Source organism: Phyllobates terribilis, unplaced genomic scaffold, assembly GCF_046119375.1.
Source record: "Phyllobates terribilis strain yellow unplaced genomic scaffold, ASM4611937v1 Scaffold_4__5_contigs__length_816908805, whole genome shotgun sequence".
NCBI classification, from domain to species: Eukaryota; Metazoa; Chordata; class Amphibia; order Anura; family Dendrobatidae; genus Phyllobates; species Phyllobates terribilis.
In genome coordinates, this window is record NW_027362764.1 from 792,925,491 (window position 1) to 792,952,197 (window position 26,707).

Genomic DNA, 26,707 nt, shown 5'->3' on the forward strand with positions numbered 1-26,707 from the left:
TTAGTGTGTGCAGAGAAGAGAAGCGTGCCAGACACATTTTTAGGGCAATTGGAGGCTTTCTATTCGTCATGAATTAAGTTTTCTAGAAAAATTTGGCAAATCTGACAAACTTAAATTTTCAAAGATTCCGTCATTTGTAGTAGAAATAAGGAAGTTTTTAAAAACCATCTGACTTTACTATCCATGGATGGCTTGTCATTCACTATAGTGTTACCTACTCTTTGGATATAGTGGGGGTCCTTCATCTGTGATGTTCACATGCTCTAATAAAAAAGGAGCAGAAGGGCTGATTATATAATAATTATTAAGGGGTATAATAATCCTTGTCATGGACCCTTCAAATTGTATCATCTTATTGATGGTTAAAGAGTTGCAATCCCCAAGTGGCACTAGGGTTACAGTAGATAAAAGAAGTAAGCCCTCCGATATCACCATCATACCCGTGTCATCCACATTATGAAATAGCATATGTTATTATCAGACAATGAACAAGCAGGGAATGAATGTTTTGAGATTTCAGCTCTGAAGCCTGCATGTGTATAAAACAAGATGACCATACACAATAAGACCATTTACTGTACAATGTCATCGGTCTCCTCCTCCACTGGTGGCTCACTGTAGTAGTTGCCTCCTCAGCCTCCGGGCTTGCGATCTTTACCTCTTTTCCTACCACATTGTTTTTATTTTGGTTGTTGAGCAGAATGTGTGTCAGAGGAGACTGTGTGGAGATCTCTATGTGTGACATGCAGAAGTAGGGTTGTGCTTCAGAAGCATCCAGAAACTAGAGGGGTTAACACAGTCACAGGAGACAGGGAGTGTTTAGCAGAGCCCCAGGGGAATTGTGGGGAACTTGTTATTGTCGTCTGGCTGAAGCCGAAGAGAAAGGTGGTGTGCTATCTGGATCTGACAGAAGACAACTGAACAGGCTTCAGATGAGGAGAGAAACTAAACACAGGTCAGATAAACTCCCTGAACTAACAGTGCAAAATATTATCGGGCAGGAAGATAAGGACTGGAAGGAATTGTGTCATAGGGATCATCTCCCTCATCAAACCCTCCCCCCCTTCATCTCCATGCAGGATAAAGAATGCAGTGTACTGTTGTGTCCTTGTGAAGGAAAAGCCTGTGGTTGTGTATGCATAGAAGTGTGCTGCTAAGAGATCTAATCTATGCTGAATTATGCTACTGAAGAGACTGAAGTTACTGTGCCTGCTTTAATAAAGTGTACTGTGGTGAAGCCTGTTTCTTCAAAGAGTTAAATGGTACTGGTTGTACTTGAATAAACTCCACTGTTAATCTATTGAAAAAGACTCTTGTCAGATGTGTCTGGTCAGCAATTGAACCTATCGTGTGCCTGAGAGAAGCTGCTGCCTATGGTCGCCCTGAGTAACGGTTCCCCCAGGATTCCAAAGAATTCATGAAATGCGTCTCGCCCTATCTCAACCTAGCAGCGTGCATGTAACATTTGTCACGAGTCTGGAGTGTGCCTCCTTTATGCAGTACATAAGATCTAATAATGAAGGTGACTCTTTACCAAGATAAATTCACAGACGGGTGAATCATAAACTCACCGAACAAGACATTGTGAACGTTCCTACATACACAACAAAAGCGGACAATAAAAGCAGTAGAGACAGGCACTGTGCTGTGTTTTGGTCACAGAGGACTGCTTATGCTTGTAAGAGCCAACCTCATACAAAAATGAAGGCCGTATGCCACCTAAACCGCATGGTTACCGCCTGGACTGTCATATCTTTTGCTATTGCCATAGGCTGCTTTTTTTTTTCTCTGTCCAAAGCTGTGCATCTCTGTGTGAGTGTCTGCGTCATAGGTGGGTAGTAGTGGGGGAAAGGAGCACTTACTATATATGTTGTGCTACACCCATAGGCGAATTATAATGAGGGCAATCTGGGCTACCGCCAAGGGCCTGAGGCTCTTTGGTGCCCATAGATTGTTCCAATTATAATTCGCAATCAAGTGTTTTTTGACACTGCTGCAGCCGCATGTTTAAATTGTCACTGCCACAGTGCATTATGCTATATGGATGACTATGGGGAGTACATTAAACTATATGGAGACCTATGGAGGCACATTTTACTTTATAGAGGACTATGGGGTGCATTATACTATATGGAGGACTATTGAGATGCATTATACTATAAAGAAGACTACGGGGCATATTATGCTATATGAAGGACTATGGTGTGTGCATTATGCTGTATGAAGGACTATGGAGTGTGCATTATACTATATGAATGACTATGGGTGGGTATTATACTGTATGGAGGACTATGGCATATGCATTATACTGTATGAAGGACTATATTGTGTGCAAGATACTATATGGATGACTATGGGAGTGTATTATACTATATGGAGGACTATGGGGTGTGCATTATACTGTATAGAGGACTATGGATGGTGCATTATACTCTAGGGAGGACTATGGATAGTGCATTATACTTCTGCTATGGTGCCCCATAACTTCTATGTACGCCCCTAGTGAGTATAATGGTTTATTTCTTTCTATACATTAAAGAACAGTGGCAGAATGGGGGACATGTATACTAGGATCGGGGATATATATATCCGGATGTGGCCAGGATAAGCGACATATATACCAGGATGAGGGACATATATACCAGGATGGGGGAGACAGATATATATATATATATACATATATACAGTGCTGGCCAAAAGTATTGGCACCCCTGCAATTCTGTCAGATAATACTCAGTTTCTTCCTGAAAATGATTGCAATCACAAATTCTTTGGTATTATTATCTTCATTTAATTTGTCTTCAAAGAAAAAAACACAAAAAGAATTGTCCTAAAGCCAAATTGGATATAATTCCACACCAAACCTAAAAAAGGGGGTGGACAAAAGTATTGGCACCCTTTGAAAAATCATGTGATGCTTCTCTAATTCGTATAATTAACAGCACCTGTAACTTACCTGTGGCACCTAACAGGTGTTGGCAATAACTAAATCACACTTGCAGCCATTTAACATGGATTAAAGTTGACTCAACCTCTGTCCTGTGTCCTTGTGTGTACCACATTGAGCATGGTGAAAAGAAAGAAGACCAAAGAACTGTCTGAGGACTTGAGAAACCAAATTGTGAGGAAGCATGAGCAATCTCAAGGCTACAAGTCCATCTCCAAAGACCTGAATGTTCCTGTGTCTTCCGTGCGCAGTGTCATCAAGAAGTGTAAAGCCCATGGCACTGTGGCTAACCTCCCTAGATGCGGACGGAAAAGAAAAATTGACGAAAGATTTCAACGCAAGATTGTGCGGATGGTGGATAAAGAACCTCGACTAACATCCGAACAAGTTCAAGCTGCCCTGCAGTCCGAGGGTACAACAGTGTCAACCCGTACTATCCGTCGGCGTCTGAATGAAAAGGGACTGTATGGTAGGATACCCAGGAAGACCCCACTTCTTACCCCGAGACATAAAAAAGCCAGGCTGGAGTTTGCCAAAACTTACCTGAGAAAGCCTAAAACGTTTTGGAAGAATGTTCTCTGGTCAGATGAGACAAAAGTAGAGCTTTTTGGCAAAAAGCATCAACATAGAGTGTACAGGAAAAAAAAGAGGCATTCAAAGAAAAGAACACGGTCCCTACAGTCAAATATGGCAGAGGTTCCCTGATGTTTTGGGGTTGCTTTGCTGCCTCTGGCACTGGACTGCTTGACCGTGTGCATGGCATTATGAAGTCTGAAGACTACCAACAAATTTTGCAGCATAATGTAGGGCCCAGTGTGAGAAAGCTGGGTCTCCCTCAGAGGTCATGGGTCTTCCAGCAGGACAATGACCCAAAACACACTTCCAAAAGCACTATAAAATGGTTTGAGAGAAAGCACTGGAGACTTCTAAGGTGGCCAGCAATGAGTCCAGACCTGAATCCCATAGAACACCTGTGGAGAGATCTCAAAATGGCAGTTTGGAGAAGGCACTCTTCAAATATCAGGGACCTGGAGCAGTTTGCCAAAGAAGAATGGTCTACAATTCCAGCAGAGCATTGTAAGAAACTCATTGATGGTTACCGGAAGCGGTTGTTCGCAGTTATTTTGGCTAAAGGTTGTGCAACCGAGTATTAGGCTGAGGGTGCCAATACTTTTGTCCAGCCCTTTTTTGGAGTTTTGTGTGAAATGATCAATGATTTGATTTTTGCTTCATTCTCTTTTGTGTTTTTTCCTTGCAAGCAAATTAAATGAAGAGAATAATACCAAAGAATTTGTGATTGCAATCATTTTCAGGAAGAAACTGAGTATTATCTGACAGAATTGCAGGGGTGCCAATACTTTTGGCCAGCACTGTATATATATATATATATATATATATATATATATATATATATATATATATACAGTGCCTACAAGTAGTATTCAACCCCCTGCAGATTTAGCTGGTTGACACATGCGGAATTAACTTGGCATTGTGACATTTGTACTGTAGATCAGCCTGGAAGTGGGAAATGCACTGCAGCAAATATTTTTTTTTTTTTTTTTAAAACGTTAAAAGTTAATTCAGAGTGTCATTTATTATTCAACCCCTCAAGCCACAAGAATTCTGTTTGGTCCCCCTAAAGTATTAAGAAGTAGTTCAGGCACCAAGAATAATGAGCTTCACATGTGTGGATTAAAGATCTCTTTTGCCAGCCTTTTCTGACTATTTAAGACCCTCCCCAAACTTGTGAACAGCACTCAGACATGGTCAACATGGGAAAGACAAAGGAGCATTCCAAGGCCATCAGAGACAAGATCGTGGAGGGTCACAAGGCTGGCAAGGGGTACAAAACCCTTTCCAAGGAGTTGGGCCTACCTGTCTCCACTGTTGGGAGCATCATCCGTAAGTGGAAGGCTTATGGAACTACTGTTAGCCTTCCATGGCCTGGACAGCCTTTGAAAGTGTCCTCCCGTGCCGAGGCCAGGCTTGTCCGAAGAGTCAAGGCTAACCCAAGGACAACAAGGAAGGAGCTCCGGGAAGATCTCATGGCAGTGGGGACATTGGTTTCAGTCAATACCATAAGTAACGTACTCCACCGCAATGGTCTCCGTTCCAGACGAGCCCGTAAGGTACCTTTACTTTCAAAGCGTCATGTCAAGGCTCGTCTACAGTTTGCTCATGATCACTTGGAGGACTCTGAGACAGACTGGTTCAAGGTTCTATGGTCTGATGAGACCAAGATTGAGATCTTTGGTGCCAACCACATACGTGACGTTTGGAGACTGGATGGCACTGCATACGACCCCAAGAATACCATCCCTACAGTCAAGCATGGTGGTGGCAGCATCATGCTGTGGGGCTGTTTCTCAGCCAAGGGGCCTGGCCATCTGGTCCGCATCCATGGGAAGATGGATAGCACGGCCTACCTGGAGATTTTGGCCAAGAACCTCCGCTCCTCCATCAAGGATCTTAAGATGGGTCGTAATTTCATCTTCCAACAAGACAACGACCCAAAGCACACAGCCAAGAAAACCAAGGCCTGGTTCAAGAGGGAAAAAGTCAAGGTGTTGGAGTGGCCTAGTCAGTCTCCTGACCTTAACCCAATTGAAAACTTGTGGAAGGAGCTCAAGAATAAAGTCCACATGAGACACCCAAAGAACCTAGATAACTTGGAGAAGATCTGCATGGAGGAGTGGGCCAAGATAACTCCACAGACCTGTGCCGGCCTGATCAGGTCTTATAAAAGACGATTATTAGCTGTAATTGCAAACAAGGGTTATTCCACAAAATATTAAACATAGGGGTTGTATAATAATTGACCCACACTTTTATGTTTAAAATTTAATAAAATTCAACTGAGCAACATAACTTTTTGGTTTGTAAGATTTATGCTTCTGTTCATAAATCCTACTCTCGTTTGCAGTTTGAAGGCTCTAACTTATTTGCATCTTATCAAACCAGCTAAATCTGCAGGGGGTTGAATACTACTTGTAGGCACTGTATATATGTATATATATATATATATATATATATATATATATATATATATATAATTGTGAGAGAGTCACTGGTGAAGTATGTGAGGGGAGATATGTTTCACTATGGTTATTAGCCTTAGTGAACTAAACCTATAATTTCCTCCAGCATGTTATGTGTTGAGGGTTAAACCACCATGTTCAAAGGGAGGTTTTTTTGTGAATGACCATTGTGAAGGGCGGGAGGTCATTCACCATAACTCCACCTCAGGGTGTGGCTGAGAAGGTTAAATGCTTAGTCACTGTTTTTTCTTTCTCTGTTGTGGTCTGAAGAAGGAAGTCTCCAGGCAGTTTGTGTGGAAGCCAGAGAGCTCTACAGAAGGACTTCTGTTTGGTGGAACTTCATTGTGCTACTCGAAGCGGCTGAAACCCTGCTCACAAATGGACTGTTCTACACTTTATCTTTTTGTTTTCCGTTATTCCGGAGAGGACGTGTTTATGTTGTCAAATTCTGCTGAGGATTATGCTATATTCCAGTAAACCTCCAGGAAATTAACCCAAGACGTGTTTTCCTGTGTCTGCCTCTGTGAGAGCCAAGCAAGGCGCTTTACCACAATATATACAATGGGTACGGAAAGTATTCAGACCCCTTTAAATTTCTCACTTTTTGTTTCATTGCAGCCATTTGGTAAATTCTAAAAAGTTCATTTATTTACTCATTAAAGTCCACTCTGCACCCCATCTTGACTGTGAAAAAAAAATGTAGAAATCTTTTCAAATTTATTAAAAAAGAATAACTGAAATATCACACGGTCATAAGTATTCAGACCCTTTGCTCAGTATTGAGTAGAAGCACCCTTTTGAGCTAGTACAGCCATGAGTCTTCTTGGGAATGATGCAACAAGTTTTTCACAGCTGGATTTGTGGATCCTCTACTATTCTTCCTTGCAGATCCTCTCCAGTTCCGTCAGGTTGGATGGTGTACGTTGGTGGGCAGCCATTTTCAGGTCTCTCCAGAGATGCTGAATTGGGTTTAGGTCAAAGCTCTGGCTGGGCCAGTCAAGAATGGTCACAGAGTTGTTCTGAAGCCACTCCTTTGTTATTTTAGCTGTGTGCTTAGGGTCATTGTCTTGTTGGAAGGTGAACCTTCGGCCAAGTCTGAGGTCTCTGGAAGAGGTTTTCATCCAGGATATCTCTATACTTGGCCGCATTCATGCTTCCTTCAATTGCAACCAGTCGTCTTGTCCCTGCAGCTGAAAAACACGACCATAGCATGATGCTGTCACCACCATGTTTCACTGTTGGGATTGTATTGAGCAGGTGGTGAGCAGTGCCTGGTTTTCTCCACTCATACCACTTAGAATTAGCACCAAAAAGTTCTATCTTCATCTCATCAGACCAGAGAATCTTATTTCTCATAGTCTGGGAGTCCTTCACGTGTCTTTGATCAAACTATGCGGGCTTTCATATGTCTTGCACTGAGGAGAGGCTTCCGTCAGGCCACTGTGCCATAAAGGCTCGACTGGTGGAGGGCTGCAGTGATAGTTGACTTTGTGGAACTTTTTACCTTCTCTCTACTGCATCTCTGGAGCTCAGCCACAGTGATCTTGGGGTTCTTCTTTACCTCTCTCACCAAGGCACTTCTCCCACGATTGCTTAGTTTGGCTGGACAGCCAGGTCTAGGAAGACTTCTGGTGGTCTCAAACTTCTTCCATTTAAGGATTATGGAGGCCACTGCGCTGTTAGGAACCTTGAGTAATGAAGAAATGATTTTAGAACCTTGGCCGAGATCTGTGCCTTGCCACAATTCTGTCTCTGAGCTCCTTGGGTATTTCCTTTGAGCTCATGATTCTCATTTGGCCTGACATGCACTGTGAGCTGTGAGGTCTTATATAGACAGGTGTGTGCCTTTCCAAATCAAGTCCTATCAGTTTAAATAAAAACACAGCTGGACTCCAATGAAGGAGTAGAACCATCTCAAGGAGGATCTAAAAGAAATGGACAGCATGTGACTTAAATATGAGTGTCTGAGAAAGGGTCTGAATACTTATGACCATGTGATATTTCAGTTTTTCTTTTTTAATAAATTTGAAAAAATGTCTACATTTCTGTTTCTTTCATTGAAGATGGGGTGCAGAGTGTACTTTAATGTGAAAAAAAAATGAAATTTTTAGAATTTACCAAATGGCTGCAATGAAACAAAGGGTGAAAAATTTAAAGGGGTCTGAATACTTTCCATACCCACTGTACAGTGAATATATACATATATATACACAGTATATATATAATGTGGTAGACCAGCTTAATCAGCTGCTTAATGAGGTAGTCACAGGAATGCTTTCCGTTTAAATTTTCATCTGGTTTATTGAAATGTGCATCATAAACCAGGTCAAGAGAAGAATGGCCATATTTAGATTTGTTGGCATAAACAAACAGCACCCATTACAGTCCGAATATTAGCAGGGATCAGGACGCTCAGAAAACAGGGTTCAGCTTTCTTCAGCAAGAGCACAGCTCTGTACTCTCTAGGTCAGCTTCACCTTCAGAGCACACAAAGAACAAACATTAAGTCCAGAGGCTTCACTTTTATCTCCTGGACCACACCCTAAGGAGGAGATATGGTGAACAGCCATCCCACCCCACTCTGTAGCTGTTAAACAAAAAAAAACTGGTCCTGTCATTGTTGATTAACCCCTCTCAGCACATAACATGCTGGAGAAAACTTCCAGGTTCATATCGCTGAAGCTAATAATCTCAGTGAAACATATCTCCTCTCCAGCACATTACCAGTGACCCTCTTACATATCCTCCCCTTTGCCGAAAGTCAGGGAATTTGACATCTTCAGTCACTAGACAGGGAATCCTCAACAGGGCATCTGTGTTAGCATGTACTTTCCCTGGCCTAAGCTCCACGTGGAAGCTGAAGTCCTGGAGTGCCAGAAACCACCTAGTCACCCGGACATTCTTCCCATTCCTTTCCATCATACATCTCAGGGGTGCATGGTCTGACACTAACCTGAATTTTCGGCCTATCAGGTAGTATTTCAAAGTGTCAATCGCCCATTTGATGGCCAAACATTCTTTTTCCATGATAGCCTAATCCTTTTCACAGTAATAGAGTTTCCTACTTAGGTATAGGACTCGATATTCCTCAGCTTTTATTTCTTGTGACAATATGGCACCCAACCTCTGAAGCATCCATCTGGACCACAAACTTCTTTTTGAAGTCTAGTGTGACCAAGACTGGCTGTTTGCACAGGGCTAGTATTAACTCCTGGAAAGCCGCCTCCGCTTGGAGAGTCCACTTGGACATTGATGATTTTGTGCCCTTAAGGAAGTCGGTCAGGTGTGCATCTCTCATGGCGAAATTCGGGATAAATCGCCATTAGTTTCCCACATTTAGTAGAAAGACCTTCACCTGTTTCTTGGAGGCTGGTTGCGGCCAATTTTGGATCGCCTCCAACTTGTTCTCCTGCGGCTTGATTTTGCCCCTACAGATGATATAGCATAGGTATTTGGCCTCCTCCTTCCCCATGGCTTATTTCTTCTGGTTTACTGTAAACTCTGCCTTCCTCAGTGCGTTCAGGACTGCCTGGACCTTCTGCAGATGACTTTCCCAATCCTGGCTGAAGATCACAATATTGTCTGGGTAAGCTGTGGCGTATTTCTTGTGAGGAGTTAGGACCCAATCCATGGCCTTTTGGAAGATGACTAGGGCTCCTTGCAAACCTAAAGTCATCCTGGGGTATTGAAAACACCAATCAGGTGTAGAGAGCGCCATCTTCTCTATGGCTGTTTGGGACATGGGGATTTGCTAGTACCCTTTCGTTAGGTCAAGGGTCGTGATGTATCTTGCTAACCTCAACCTCTCAATGAACTCATCGACCTGGAGCATCGGATACACATCAGACTTGGACACCTCATTCAGTTTACAATAATCATTACAAAACCACCATTCTCCATTTGGCTTTGGCACAAGGACAATGGAACTGGACCAGCCACTCTTCGACTCTTCGATGACTCCTTCAAAACCATGTTGCAGTGGCCTTCAGGTATTTGATAAGGTTTAAGGTTTACCCACACATGCAAATCCGTCAGAACTCCATGCTCCACGGTCTGATTACATCTCGGCATGGCAACTCTGAAAGCAGATCTCAGTTTCGCTGCAGGAGTTCTCAGCAATGTTGTTTCTGGGCCAAAGATAGTGTCTCTGCCTCCTCAACATCTGCTCTGGGGTTAGTCCCCAGACATGGAGCTTCCACCGGCTCCCTATCACGCCATCGCTTGAGCAGGTTAACATGGTAGACCTGGTAGGATTTTCTTATCCCTGGCTTGTGAACCTTGTAGTTAACGTTGCTCAATTTTTTGACCACTTTGTATGGCCCTTGCCATTTAGCTGGAAATTTACTTTAAACTGTGGGAATCAGTACTATGACTCGATCTCCAGTGCTAAGCCGGCTCAGCCTTGCCGAATGATTGAAGGCCCTTAATTGAGCCTCTTGTGCCTGGAAGAGGCTCTCTCTCAGCAATACCTCAGCAATTCTCTCCTGCATCTGGTCCACATGCTCGGTGATGCTCCGGTGGGGTGTAACTTCTGCTTCCCAGGTCTTGTTGGCACATCTAGGTGACCCAGAGGATGCCAGCCATACAGCAGTTCAAATGGAGAGAACCCCGTAGATGCCTGAGGAACTACCCTGATGGAAAACAGCAGATATGGGAGTAGGCAGTCCCAGTCTCGACCATCCTTCTCCACAACCTTCTTGAGCCTGGCTTTCAGGATTTTATTAAACCTCTATACCAGGACGTCCGTTTGTGGATGGTATACCGATATCCTGAGTTGTGCAATCTGGAGGGCCTTACACAACTCTCTCATCACTTTGAACATGAATGGAGTTCCTTGGTCCATCAGGATCTCCTTTGGCAGGCTGGTCTGGGAAAAGATATGGACCAGTTCTCAGGCTATACTACTTGCGGAGGAGTTTCTCGGGGGTACCACCACCGGTTACTGTGTCACTTTGTCCAGGACCACCAGGATATACTGATGCTCTTGGTCAGAATTTACCATGGGTCTGACTAGATACATGGCAATGCGGTCGAACGGGACCTCTATAATAGGTTACAGCACTAGGGGACTCTGGAAGTGAGAGACTGGGATGGTTAGCTGGCAAGTGGGACAGGTTCCACAATAGTTCAAAATATCTCTGTGACAGGCCAGAAGAACCTGCAAAGTATCTGCTCTTTGGTCTTGTCTATACCCAGATGCCCACCCAAGGCATGAAAGGGGAAAGGTCTAACACGCTATGCCTATAGTGCCCTCGTACTACCAGTTGTTCCAATAATTCTCCCCCTAGCTTAGTGTGGAAACCCAGTTTTGGTCCCTGGCTCTTGAGCAACCCCGTTTAAAACAGTGACATTAATGACTCGCCCAGGACGATGGGGATTACTCGGTACCCGGGCCTTTAGCCTGGCCTTGAGGATGTCGCGGTGGTCGGCTCCCGGACCGTAGCCTGGGGTCTCTCTTTAAAAAGGGGTGGATAATTTGTTACGTTTATAAAAGTTCGTGACGCCACCTGTGGTTTCTGGTGAGATTCACCAGCGCTGGGGCAGTCCACTGAGGCCGGTGATAAAGCAGCTTAGATGGTATCGCTCCCCACAGGTGGAGCTAGGCCCCAGGGCAGTGTATGCAGGGAGATGCAGGACAGGCGAGACCCAGCCGGGTCAGAGCAAGAACAGGGACAGACATGATAGTCACTTCAGTACCTTTTACTGATGGAAATTCAGGCACGTCCCGGAGCCCTGTAGGGTGAAGGGTGCATGTCAGGATCCTCCCCAATGAGCAGGTGTAGGGCCTCCTGTTTCTTGCCTCTGCGTAGTAAGTTTCTGACTAGAGATGAGCGTTGTTCAACTCGAACTGTTCGCCAATCTCAAATTCGAGCTGTTTTGGGCGGTGTTCGAGCCGTTCGGCGAACACGAACGATTTGAAAAAAATTCGGCTGTTCGAGGTTATGTTCGATAACTGTTCGTGCCCCAAAATCATGACTGGATTTTTTCTCAGTAATGCTGAAAATTAATGTTAATACGCAGTTTGAGTGTACAGCGGGGCGGGGGGAGGGGCAGGGGATGGATCTCTGCAGGAATAATGAAGATCTCCATTTTTTTTTCTCTTTCCCGCAATTACAGTGGGGAGGTGCAATCTGTCAGCCTATCAGCAGCGCACACATGGAGCAAACTGCTTTTTTTCACACAAGCAAGGGCATGTGTCATTGGCAGTGTATGTCACATGTCCTTGCCCTATAAGACCCAGCCATTTTCCCCGTCGCCACCATTTTCTCACTGCTGCAGCTGCGTGTTAGACGGCACCGCTGTTGCTGTGTGCTCTATACCTTGTTAATTTCAAGCCAATTTTCGCACAAATCTACAGATAGCTTGGGAGTAGGGAAGAGTTGTGATTGCAGTCCTTTTAAGGACTAGGTTACAGCATTTCCTACGACTTTTATCAGGCAGGTCTGTGCTCTTAAATAGATAGGTTGGCAGTAAAGACTAATTGTAATTGCAGTCCTTTTCAGGGCTAGGTTACATCAGTTCCTATCAGTTTTTGCCAGGCAGGTCTGTGCCAGTGCTCTACAAGATTTTTTTCACAGCATGTGGCTAAATCTAGCAAAGCTAATCCTTTTTGGCCTATTGCAGAGTGTGTTAGTCAGTGGAGTAGCCTATCTGTGTTGCAAGCTACACCACCTGTGTATAGAATACCAATTTTTTTACTGCACCTAGTGAAGTAACACCTTTTGGGCATAGCATCATTCTATTAGTCCATCTAATCTGACCTCCATCAGGTTGCAAATTCAAAATAATTTTTACCTGCATCTAGCTCTGAAAAAATATTTTGCCTTCTAGCAGTGTGTGGGACTTGTTCTATTAGTCCATCTATACTGACCTCCATCAGGTTGCAAATTGAATATAATTTTTTTCTGCATCTAGCTCTGAAAAAATATTTGGCCTTCTAGCAGTGTGTGGGACTTGTTCTATTAGTCCATCTATACTGACCTCCATCAGGTTGCAAATTAAAAATAATTTTTATCTGCATCTAGCTCTGAATAAAAATTTGGGCTTCTAGCAGTGTGTGGGACTTGGTCTATCAGTCCATCTATACTGACCTCCATCAGGTTGCAAATTAAAAATAATTTTTTTCTGCATCTAGCTCTGAAAAAAAATTTGGGCTTCTAGCAGTGTGTGGGACTTGTTCTATTAGTCCATCTATACTGCCCTCCATCAGGTTGCAAATTGAATATAATTTTTTTCTGCATCTAACTCTGAAAAAAATTTGGGCTTCCAGCAGTGTGTGGGACTTGGTCTATTTGTCCATCTATACTGACCTCCATCAGATTGCAAACTGAACATAATTTTTTTCTGCATCTAGCTCTGAAAAAATATTTGGGCTTCTAGCAGTGTGTGGAACTTGTTCTATTAGTCCATCTATACTGACCTCCATCAGGTTGCAAATTGAATATAATTTTTTTCTGCATCTAGCTCTGAAAAAAATTTGGGCTTCCAGCAGTGTGTGGGACTTGGTCTATTTGTCTATCTATACTGACCTCCATCAGGTTGCAAATTAAAAATATTTTTTTTCTGCATCTAGCTCTGAAAAAATGTTTGGGCTTCTAGCAGTGTGTGGGACTTGTTCTATTCGTCCATCTATACTGACCTCAATCAGGTTGCAAATTGAATATAATTTTTTTCTGCATCTAGCTCTGAAAAAATATTTGGGCTTCTAGCAGTGTGTGGGACTTGTTCTATTAGTCCATCTATACTGACCTCCATCAGATTGCAAACTGAACATAATTTTTTTCTGCATCTAGCTCTGAAAAAAAATTTGGGCTTCTAGCAGTGTGTGGGACTTATTCTATTAGTCCATCTATACTGACCTCCATCAGATTGCAAATTGAATATAATTTTTTTCTGCATCTAGCTCTGAAAAAAATTTGGGCTTCTAGCAGTGTGTGGGACTTGTTCTCTTAGTCCATCTACACTGACCTCCATCAGGTTGCAAATTGAATATACTTTTTATCTGCATCTAGCTCTTAAAAAAAATTTGGGATTCTAGCAGTGTGTGGGACTTGTTCTATTAGTCCATCTATACTGACCTCCATCAGGTTGCAAATTCAATATCATTTTTATCTGCATCTAACCCAGCCAATACTTTTGGCCTAATACCACAGTTTGGCCACTCATCTCTGCTCGGTTACCATCCATTGTTTTTTTGTGCAAACAACTCCAGAGTTGTGAATTAGTTAACCACCAAAATGAGTGGAAAAAGGCCTGCTGCTGGTGGAAAGTGGAATAGGCATGTTGGGAAGGGGAAAAAAGTTTGTGTCCGTGGGGTAGGTGTTAAAGCAACAGTAACATCTGCAGAAGAAAGACCATCTTCCAGCCAAACTAAAATGTCTACTTCTTTTAGCAGACAATGCGATAAGATCCCTTTCTTACGGCCACGCCAATCGCTACAAATTCCAGATGAGGCACAAAAACAGCAGGTGCTTCAACGGATATCAAGTGCTCCTTTAAGTGGGCTCTCCTCCACATCAACTTCAACATCACAAATACTCCAGTCCTCAGAGGTGTCACCCCAATCGCACTTGCTTCCTCACAGCTCCCAAATCTCCAGCTGCCCATCTGAGTATGGGGTAGAACAGATGGTTGAGTCTGCAGAGCTGTTTACTCATACTATAGCCTGGGAATCAGAGGTCGGCTCCAGAGCTTCTGTGAATTCAGATGAGAAAATAATCTGCACTGATGCCCAGAATCTTTACGATTCGGATCCAGGACCAGACGCAGAAGGTTCTGACCATAAAGTAGACCCTCATAGTTGTGCGTCAATCCTCTTTATCTCAAAGTTCCTCCACTGCTTCTGCCTCCTCAACCTCCTCTCGGTCCTCCAACTGCACCCAAAGCCTGTCTGGTCATGCCACAAGCTTTCTAACTGCGCAGAAGGGATCTTGCACACCTCCTTACTATGCTGGCAGCAGGGCTCAACGTCATCAGGCGGTTTTTACTTTGAAATGTCTGGGAAATGTGAGTCACACAGCTGAGGAGTTGTGGTCAGCTCTGGAGAACCAGTTTCATGAATGGTTTTCTCCACTGGACCTGAAACCAGGGAAGGCCGTGTGCGACAATGCTGCAAACCTGGGTGCGGCCCTTCGCCGGGGCAATGTCACACACGTGCCTTGCATGGCTCACGTGTTGAACCTGGTTGTCCAGCAATTTTTAGCCCACTATCCCAGACTAGATGGCCTTCTGCAGAGGGCACGGTCGCTGTGTGCTCACTTCCGCCGTTCGCATCCCGCAGATCAGCGACTTACATCTCTACAGAAGTCGTTGGGCCTGCCACTTCACCGGCTAAAATGCGATGTGCCTACCCGATGGAATTCAACTCTGCACATGTTGCAGCGACTGTGGCAGCACCGACAAGCCCTGGTGCAATACGTTCCGACGTATAACCTGGGCCAACGAGATCCAGAGGTGGGGCAAATCACGCTGGAGGAGTGGTCTCAGATCAGGGACCTATGTACCCTTCTGCACAGTTTTGACATGGCGACGAAGATGTTTAGTGCTGACGATGCCATTATCAGCATGACTATTCCGGTGATTTACATGCTGGAGCACATGTTAATCAGAATTCGGAGTCAGGTGGTGGCACAAGAGGAGGTGGAGGAAGTAGAGGAGGAGGAGTTGTATGCGGAAGGGCTAACATCTGCAAGGTCCAGACGGTCGGCAGCACTAAGGCGGCAGGCATGTGAGGGTGGGGGAGATGGTTTTACCAGGGCGCATGGTAGCAGCCAAACTAGTGAGGAAGGTGCAGGAGCCCAGGAAGAAGTGGAGGACGAACTGATGTAAGACTCATCAGATGAGGGAGACCTTGATCACATTTCTGTTGTGCGAGGTTGGGGGTAGAGAACAGAGGAAGGAATCATGATTGTTACCTCGCCACCAACACAACAGGGACTTGGTGCTCCTGGATGCGCAAGACACATGAGTGCCTTCTTGCTGCACTACCTGCAACATGACCCTCGAATTGTGAGAATTAGAAATAATCCTGACTACTGGGTTGCCACACTGTTAGATCCCCGGTACAAAAGTAAATTTGCAGAAATTATTCCTGCCATAGAAAGGGTTGCACGCATGCAGGAGTATCAGCAGAGACTGTTGCAGAATCTTACATGTGTTTTTCCACAAAACACCAGTGGTGAACGTAGTGAATCTCAAAGTTCCAACTTGCCAACCGTGGGACCGTCGAGTGTTCAGCACTCAAACCGTAACAGAAACACAGTATCTGCTGGTAACATCAATTTTGCGGAATCATTTCACCACTTTTTTAGCCCATCCTTTGCAAGGCCACAGGAGACAAGAAGTCTGACACATAGTCAACGCCTGGAGACGATGGTACAGGAATATCTCCAAGTAAACATTGAAGCCATGACTGTGTCACTAGACCCTTGCTCTTTTTGGGCTTCCAATCTGGATAAATGGCCGGAGCTTGCCACTTACGCCTTGGAGATCTTGTCCTGCCCCGCAGCCAGCGTTCTGTCTAAACGTGTGTTCAGCGCTGCTGGTGGTGTGCTGACAGATAAGCGCACGTGGCTCTCCACTGATAATGTAGACAGACTCACGTTCATAAAGATGAACAAATCATGGATCCGAAACGACTTTTCTACCCCTGTGTCATCCTGGGGAGAGTAAAAGGTTCATGATTTGTTAAAATCACCTCACCAACCATTTTAAGCTTTAAAATTACTAATCATGTTTATCTGTATCTTGGCTGGAAAATAATTTGGGCTTTGTAGCAGTGTGCAGTACTGATTCTATTAGGCCATCTATACTAAGCTCCAGCAGATTTAAAATTACTAATCATGTTTATCTGTATCTTGGCTGGAAAATAATTTGGGCTTTGTAGCAGTGTGCAGTGCTGATTCTATTAGGCCATCTATACTAAGCTCCACCAGATTTACAATTACTAATCATGTTTATCTGTATCTTGGCTGGAAAATTATTTGGGCTTTGTAGCAGTGTGCAGTACTGATTCTATTAGGCCATCTATACTAAGCTCCACCAGATTTAAAATTACTAATCATGTTTATCTGTATCTTGGCTGGAAAATAATTTGGGCTTTGTAGCAGTGTGCAGTACTGATTCTATTAGGCCATCTATACTAAGCTCCGCCAGCTTTCAAATTAATAATAATTTTTAGCTGCATCTAGCCCGGAAAATAATTTTGGGTCTCCTAGATGCATAAGACACATGAGTGCCTTCTTGTTGCACTACCTGCAACATGACCCTCAGATTGTCAGAATTCGAAGTAATCCTGACTACTGGGTTGCCACACTCTTAGATCCCCCACACTCTTCGATCAACCTTTTCATTTTAATAAAGAACAAAAAAATGGTCATTTTTGAAATTGTAAGCATCAGCAGGTTATTACAAACTGAAATCAAACAGTTTTCAACTCAAAACTTTATTCTAGGTGATGTTACATTTTCACATAGGACCCCTTGTTCGAAAGGAGCTTCTGAACTGTCTCGTCCATTGAATTTGTCAGGTTTTGGATGGTTTCTGCTTCAATTGTTTTGCATGAGGACAGAATACCCTCCCAGAGCTGTTGCTTAGATGTGAACTGCCTCCCGCCATCATAGACACTCCTTTTGATAATGCTCCAGAGGTTCTGAATGGGGTTGAGGTCAGACGAGCATGGGGGTCACACCATAAGTTTGTCCCCTTTTATGCCCATATCAGCCAGAGATGCAGATGTGTTATGTGCAGCATGAGACGGTGCATCATCATGCATGAAAATTATCTTGCTGTGGAATACACGGTTCTTCTTCATGAAGCATGGCAGGAAGTGCTGTTTGAGAAACTCCACATACATTATGGAGTTCATCTTTACCCCTTCAGGGATCCTAAAGGGGCCGACAATCTCTCTCCCCATGATTCCAGCCCAAAATATTACTCCACCTCCTCCTTTTTGGCGCTGTAGTCGTGTTTGCGTGGGGTGTCCATCAACCAGCCATCCTCCACTCCATCCATCTGGACCATCAAGCTTTGCACGGCACTCAGTTTTGAAGTCAGTCTTCATGTATTGTTTGGCCCACTGAAGCCGTTTCTGCTTGTGTGCAGTGAATAGAGGAGGTCGACAGGATGGCTTACGCACAGCTGCAAACCTCTGAAGGACTCTGCATCTTGTTGTTCGGGGACTTTGGAGGCATCAGCAGCTTCAAAAACTTGTCTGCTGCTATGACTAGGCTTTTTTGCCATTGCTCTTTTAACCTGACGTAATTGCCAGTAGGAAAGAGTCCTCAATTTTCCCTTATCAGCACGCACACGTGTGTACTGTGAATCAGCTACATACTTCTTGATTGTGCGATGATCAGGATGAAGTGTCTTGGCAATGTTGATTGTAGTCATGCCTTGACCTAAACACTCCACAATTTGCTGCTTCTCAGCAGCCAACACAACCTTTTTCTTTCCCATTTTGGCAGAAAATGTAGGCTGCTTAATAATGTGGGACAGCCTTCTTAAGTAGTCTTGCCTTTCATTGGACACACCTGCCAAACTAATTAGCACAGGTGTCTGCAATTGCTTACAGTGATATAAAGAGCCCTGACACACATCACCATCAATTAGTTTAACTGACAAACAAACAAATTCTTCCCTTATCACTCCTAAACACTTTTTGCATAATAATTTGGAACACAGTGTACATGTGCTTTTCCACAAAACACCAGTGGTTTGCATAGTGAATCTTGCAGTTCTAACTTGCCAACCGTGGTCTGTATGGAGTTGTTCAATAAAGGGCCCAAAATTAAGATAACATAGATGGGAGAGGTCTCTATGAATAGGAATTCCTAAGTATTTGATACCCTGTGAAGGCCAGGCAAAGGGAAGGTTGGACTGGATGGAATTCTGTATGGATTTGGGGAGGGAGACATCGAGGGCCTCAGACTTCGCTGCATTGATTTTAAAATTTGACCATGTAACAAAGTGATCTATTTCAGCCATAATAGCAGGGATGGATATATGTGATTGAGTGATACATACTAGGACATCATCAGCAAATGCAGAGCACTTGTACTCGGTGCCTCCCACCTCAATCCACCTAATATTGGGGTTATGGCGAATTGATGAGAGCAGGTGCTCCGTCACTAGGATGTATAAGAGAGGCGACAGAGGACATCCCTGCCTTGTCCCATTGGTGATTATGAAAGGTGATGAAAATGTTCTGACGCGCCCCCTGGGCCTTGGGACACCCGGAGCCGGACCCTTTTTGGTGGATGCTGGTGGTTGTAGTCTCCATGGCGGCGACCCTGTTCCGTGGCTCAGGGCGGTGAAACCAGTGGCGGTACTATTCACGTGGTTTTGATGTTTAAATGTCCGACTACGCCACCCGTGGATTGCGCTCAGAGTGAACCGCCGCTGCAGGGCAGACCGCTGAGGCTGGTGTTGTGGGTGCAGCAGAGCATAGTATAACTCCCCACGGGAGGAGTATAGCCTCAGGGCAGTGTATGCGGAGGATGGGGGAGATGGTGCAGGGCAGCAGCAGTAACGACACAGAGTCAGTGATGCAGTCCAGGGCCTTTACTCACAGTTCTTATTATCCAGGCCACTTCAGCAGGTAACGGCTGCCCACGTCGTACTGTGCTCACCAGGCGAGGGGCTCAGACAACTCCCAGATAACTTTGGAGCGTGTCACAGGACCCCCTTTGTGTGTCCTTTGTCTGGCCTTTCTTACCAACCCTTCTGTCCGGCTGCCTCGGGCCTCCTCTTGGTAAACTTGGAGCCAGTTTCCCTGACCCTATGTGGTGCCTTCCTAGCGGGTGTAGTGAGGGGCTGCGCCACATAAAATGTCACAGCCTCCGGTTTCTAGCTGAGGGTCGTTTCCCGCCTCCACTAGTTTCGGGGACCGGTCTCCCCCTTTGGCCTGACTCCTCCACTCAGGTGGATTCGGGCGTGGAGTGGCGACACCCCTGCGATCCCTTCGTTCCTCGTTCCTGGAGCCTTCTCCACTCCTCTTCCTTCCTTCTCCCTCTTCCAGGCCTGGGCCTCTGTTACTAGGCCCGCATCCGGAGCAGAGCTCATGCAGAGCCCCTGCTCCCTGTCACTTCTGCTTAGACTTCTCTGCACTGAACTAAGATGGTGCCCAACTTTTATACTCCCTTCTCAATGCACCCAGGAACTGCTTCCTCCATGCTCCTGCACTACAGGGTTCCCCTTCCTCGGTGTTCCCTCCCCCCACTCCAGCCAGGGACAGGGACTGTTGTGCCCATCTCAGGGGAACATTTGTCGCCCTGCCCCACGGCAATGTGGTGTAATGCATGCAGGTGTCGGGGTCCTGATCCACACTCCATCCTTACCTGAGAGTGAGATATCACACCTCTGGGTGAGGTGCAATACCTCTGTAGGAACCGAGCCCTCGGGGTGCTACAGTTCCATTTATCTTCAGCCTAGGTGATGTATTGCGATACAGGGCCATGATTTTGGCTATAAAAGCGTCCCCTAGACCCCTACCCCAAGCTTTTTAAGAGAATAATATATGGCGTGCCAGGAGACTCTATGGAATGCTTTCTCAGCATCCAACGAGAGTATCTAATTACAAATTTTTAACTGCATCTAGCCCAGGAAATACTTTGTGCCTAGTAGCAGTGTCTGCTAGTCAGTGGATTATCCCAGCTGTTAAGCAAGCTACACCACCTGTAGTTTGGACACTTAATTTTTTCAAAGGAAATGCTTCGGGACCCCGGGATACTCAGTGAAGAGCATCAGGAGGCACCCCAAGGCATAGGGGCTGGGACTGGCAGTAGGACGCCTTGCGGTGGACCGCTGAGCTCGATCCTTATCAAAGCTTTTTAACTGCAGCAGCTTTAGTGGACGCTACTGGAGCTGGAATTACGCGGCTGCTGGCATGAGACTTGCCCTCCAATAGATCCTTGTAAAAGGATTTAAAGTGTATTCATTCAAATTAGAGAGACAATTTAAATTAAAAAGCTTAGACCTGCCTCCACCACAGGGGGGCTCGCTCGACCCACCAGCGGACAGGCACCAGTATTGGGAGAGGGGGGCTGGCCATCAGGGTCCACAGGAGCTCTGGCACAAAGCCGGTGACACGGAGGTCGCACGGGCAGGAACGGACTGGCCATGTCCGCTTCGCACTTTTTTGGTTTTAGAAGGGCATGACATGCCTATATCTGTGTCTCCCCTCCTTTTACTCCTCCACCTCTTTTCTTTTCGCATGACTATATGTACTTGTCACTTTTCCATGTGTTAGTTGTGTCTTCTGAGCAGTTTGTCAGCTTTTGGACACCTTTGAAGGTGTTTTCTATGTGTTTCTATGTGTTTTTGTTTGCCTGCCATTGGTTTTAACGGTGTTCGAAGGTGTTCGACGAACATTTCGACGAACAGTTCGGCGAACATACGGGTGTTTGACAAACCGAACCAAACTCGAACACTACGGGGGTGGCTCAACACTAGTTGATACCATTGTAATACGGTCCTCACGTGTTCAACATGCTCCTGGAAGGTTTTGCTGTGTTCAACATTGTCATCCAAATACGGCTGGCAGATATCTTCCCTCAATCCTTGTAAACATGTCTCCATGCTCCTCTGGAATTCTGCTGGAGCTGAACTGAGCCCAAACGATATGCAGATCCACTCATATAATACCCACTGTGTGATGAATGCTGCAAAGGGTCTACTGGACTCTTTGACAAACCTTTGGTAGTATGCTTTACCCTGATCGAGGACAGAAACCCAGGTGCTTCCTGATAGGCTATCCAGCATATCTTGGATCTTTGGTATCGGGTGTCTATCAGGTACTGACGTTCGGTTTAGTTCCCGGTAATCACAACAGAGTTTCAACGTACCATCCTTCTTCCTAACTAGAGATGAGCGTTGTTCTACTCGAACTGTTCGCCAATCTCAAATTCGAGCTGTTTTGGGCGGTGTTCGAGCCGTTCGGCGAACACGAACAATTTGAGAAAAATTTGGCTGTTCGAGGTTATGTTCGATAACTGTTCGTGCACCAAAATCATAACTGGATTTTTTCTCAGTAATGATGAAAATTAATGTTAATACGCAGTTTGAGTGTACAGCGGGGTGGGGGGAGGGGCAGGGGATGGATCTCTGCAGGAACAATGAAGATCTCCATTTTTTTTTTCTCTTTCCCGCATTTACAGTGGGGAGGTGCAATCTGTCAGCCTATCAGCAGCGCACACACGGAGCGAAGTGCTTTTTTTCACACAAGCAAGGGCATGTGTCATTGGCAGTGTATGTCACATGTCCTTGCCCTATAAGACCAAGCCATTTTCCCCGTCGCCACCATTTTCTCACTGCTGCAGCTGCGTGTTAGACGGCACCGCTGTTGCTGTGTGCGCTATACCTTGTTAATTTCAAGCCAATTTACGCACAAATCTACAGATAGCTTGGGAGTAGGGAATAGTTGTGATTGCAGTCCTTTTAAGGACTAGGTTACAGCATTTCCTATGACTTTTATCAGGCAGGTCTGTGCTCTTAAATAGATAGGTTGTGGGAGTAAAGACTAATTGTAATTGGAGTCCTTTTCAGGACTAGGTTACATCAGTTCCTATCAGTTTTTGCCAGGCAGGTCTGTGCCAGTGCTGTGCAAGTTTTTTTCACAGCATTTGGCTGAATCTAGCAAAGCTAATCCTTTTTGGCCTATTGCAGAGTGTGTTAGTCAGTGGAGTAGCCTATCTGTGTTGCAAGATATACCACCTGTGTATAGAATACCAATTTTTTTACTGCACCTAGTGAAGTAAAATCTTTTGGGCATAGCATCATACTATTAGTCCATCTATACTGACCTCCATCAGGTTGCAAATTGAATATAATTTTTTTCTGCATCTAGCTCTGAAAAAATATTGGGCTTCTAGCTGTGTGTGGGACTTGTTGTATTAGTCCATCTATACTGACCTCCATCAGGTTGCAAACTGAATATATTTTTTTCTGCATCTACCTCTGAAAAAATATTGGGCTTCTAGCTGTGTGTGGGACTTGTTCTATTAATCCATCTATACAGACCTCCATCAGGTTGCAAACTGAATATATTTTTTTCTGCATCTACCTCTGAAAAAATATTGGGCTTCTAGCTGTGTGTGGGACTTGTTGTATTAGTCCATCTATACTGACCTCCATCAGGTTGCAAATTAAAAATAATTTTTATCTGCATCTACCGCTGAAAAAATATTTGGGCTTCTAGCTGTGTGTGGGACTTGTTGTATTCGTCCATCTATACTGACCTCCATCAGGTTGCAAATTGAATATATTTTTTTCTGCATCTACCTCTGAAAAAATATTGGGCTTCTAGCTGTGTGTGGGACTTGTTCTATTAATCCATCTATACAGACCTCCATCAGGTTGCAAACTGAATATATTTTTTTCTGCATCTACCTCTGAAAAAATATTGGGCTTCTAGCTGTGTGTGGGACTTGTTGTATTAGTCCATCTATACTGACCTCCATCAGGTTGCAAACTGAATATATTTTTTTCTGCATCTACCTCTGAAAAAATATTGGGCTTCTAGCTGTGTGTGGGACTTGTTGTATTAGTCCATCTATACTGACCTCCATCAGGTTGCAAACTGAATATATTTTTTTCTGCATATACCTCTGAAAAAATATTGGGCTTCTAGCTGTGTGTGGGACTTGTTCTATTAATCCATCTATACAGACCTCCATCAGGTTGCAAACTGAATATATTTTTTTCTGCATCTACCTCTGAAAAAATATGTGGCCTTCTAGCAGTGTGTGGGACTTTCTCTATTAGTCCATCTATACTGACCTCCATCAGGTTGCAAACTGAATATAATTTTTTTCTGCATCTAGCTCTGAAAAAATATTTGGCCTTCTAGCAGTGTGTGGGACTTTCTCTATTAGTCCATCTATACTGACCTCCATCAGGTTGCAAATTCAAAATAATTTTTTGTCTGCATCTAGCTCTGAAAAAATATTGGGCTTCTAGCTGTGTGTGGGACTTGTTGTATTAGTCCATCTATACTGACCTCCATCAGGTTGCAAATTGAATATAATTTTTATCTGCATCTAGCTCTGAAAAAATATTTGGCCTTCTAGCAGTGTGTGGGACTTTATCTATTAATCCATCTATACTGACCTCCATCAGGTTGCAAATTAAAAATAATTTTTATCTGCATCTACCTCTGAAAAAATATTTGGACTTCTAGCTGTGTGTGGGACTTGTTCTATTAATCCATCTATACAGACCTCCATCAGGTTGCAAACTGAATATATTTTTTTCTGCATCTACCTCTGAAAAAATATTGGGCTTCTAGCTGTGTGTGGGACTTGTTGTATTAGTCCATCTATACTGACCTCCATCAGGTTGCAAACTGAATATATTTTTTTCTGCATCTACCTCTGAAAAAATATTGGGCTTCTAGCTGTGTGTGGGACTTTCTCTATTAGTCCATCTATACTGACCTCCATCAGGTTGCAAACTGAATATATTTTTTTCTGCATCTACCTCTGAAAAAATATTGGGCTTCTAGCTGTGTGTGGGACTTGTTCTATTAATCCATCTATACAGACCTCCATCAGGTTGCAAACTGAATATATTTTTTTCTGCATCTACCTCTGAAAAAATATTGGGCTTCTAGCTGTGTGTGGGACTTGTTCTATTAATCCATCTATACAGACCTCCATCAGGTTGCATACTGAATATATTTTTTTCTGCATCTACCTCTGAAAAAATATTTGGCTTCTAGCTGTGTGTGGGACTTGTTCTATTAATCCATCTATACAGACCTCCATCAGGTTGCAAACTGAATATATTTTTTTCTGCATCTACCTCTGAAAAAATATTGGGCTTCTAGCTGTGTGTGGGACTTGTTCTATTAATCCATCTATACAGACCTCCATCAGGTTGCAAACTGAATATATTTTTTTCTGCATCTACCTCTGAAAAAATATTGGGCTTCTAGCTGTGTGTGGGACTTGTTGTATTAGTCCATCTATACTGACCTCCATCAGGTTGCAAACTGAATATATTTTTTTCTGCATCTACCTCTGAAAAAATATTGGGCCTTCTAGCACTGTGTGGGACTTTCTCTATTAGTCCATCTATACTGACCTCCATCAGGTTGCAAATTCAAAATAATTTTTTGTCTGCATCTAGCTCTGAAAAAATATTGGGCTTCTAGCTGTGTGTGGGACTTGTTGTATTAGTCCATCTATACTGACCTCCATCAGGTTGCAAATTAAAAATAATTTTTATCTGCATCTAGCTCTGAAAAAATATTTGGCCTTCTAGCAGTGTGTGGGACTTTCTCTATTAGTCCATCTATACTGACCTCCATCAGGTTGCAAATTAAAAATAATTTTTATCTGCATCTACCTCTGAAAAAATATTTGGGCTTCTAGCAGTGTGTGGGACTCATTGTATTAGGCCTTCTATACCAAGCTCCACCAGCTTTGAAATTAATAATAATTTTTAGCTGCATCTAGCCCTGAAAATAATTTTCCCAATAGTGGTAGCAATAGAAAAATGGGGCGCGCGCCTGGCTAACAAAAATATACGCTTCATAACACAAAACACCAGCCTAGCGCACCGCATTAATAAGATGGTATCATCGTCTCTCCCAGTGCTAGGCCTACTACGCAGGCTAGTATTCCTGTGCCTAAAACACAATGTATGGGTCTGCGCTAGCCACTATGCTGAGGGGTATAAAGCTGCTGCTAACGCTTTATAACAATTCAATTGGCAGATTTTCACAGAGCTCTTCCACAACGCCCACCCATCGGGCAACAGTTGCCCACCCTCCCTATGGGATCTAGTGGCGAATAGTTGATGCCATTAATCAGAGCGTCAGTTGCCCCGTCAACGTGGCAAGCATACGGTAAGGCATGGGAAGAGTGGACACGACTAGTAGCAGGCAGACGGGTTGACCAATGTGAACAAGCCAGACCACAAGTCACCATAGAATTTCTCCACCAGCTAATGATGAGGGGCATATCAGGGGCGTCAGCGCAGCGGTGTCTGACCGGAGTAGCATTTCACTTCCAACTACTGAATTGGGGAGATGTGACAAAGATTCATCATCAGACAATCCATAAAAGGGTGGAAATGGGGTCAGCCAAGTCAGGAATGTAGACGTCCCGTCCCGTGTCACTAAAACTGATTTCTCACATCTTATCCCTAACACCATTAATATGACACTCACAATTTGAAGCAACACTAATGTCTACTGCATTTGTGATCGCCTTCTTCGGGGCGCTATGTATAAGCGAATTAGTCCCTCAATCCAAAATTACCACCAGTGGACGCTTATTACACCAGGAAGTAGTCATAGCCAATAATGCAATACGTGTATGCATACACCAATCGAAAATGGTTCCAGCGGGCAGGGGTACTTGGGTACTTCTACAACCCACAAACGGTACACTGAGTCGGGTAACAATAGTAAAAACATATCTAACCATCAGATCACAAAGTAATTTCTTCGTATCACACATTGATGGAACGCCATTATCAAGATACCTGTTCCAAGCTATATTTAATAAATGCATAACATCGGCAGGGAACCACCCCAAAGATTACGGGACACACTCATTCCGCATAGGTGCGGCCACGGAAGCAGCAAGAGCAGGACTGTCAGAAACGGAAGTTCAGAGGATAGGGAGATGGCGATCCACGTGTTTGGCGAGATACATAAGACCGGACTTGTTATCCTAACGTGGTTTGTTTCTTTTACAGGTGACGCTAAGCCAAC

At 44.2% G+C, this 26,707-nt stretch overlaps 1 protein-coding gene across 13 annotated transcripts in view; it reads left to right on the top strand.

Moving 5' to 3' along the window:
* LOC141266083 (cytochrome P450 2C25-like) overlaps window positions 1-26,707 on the top strand; it is a 464,276-nt gene that overhangs the window by 177,470 nt on the left and 260,099 nt on the right. The window lies entirely within an intron of this gene.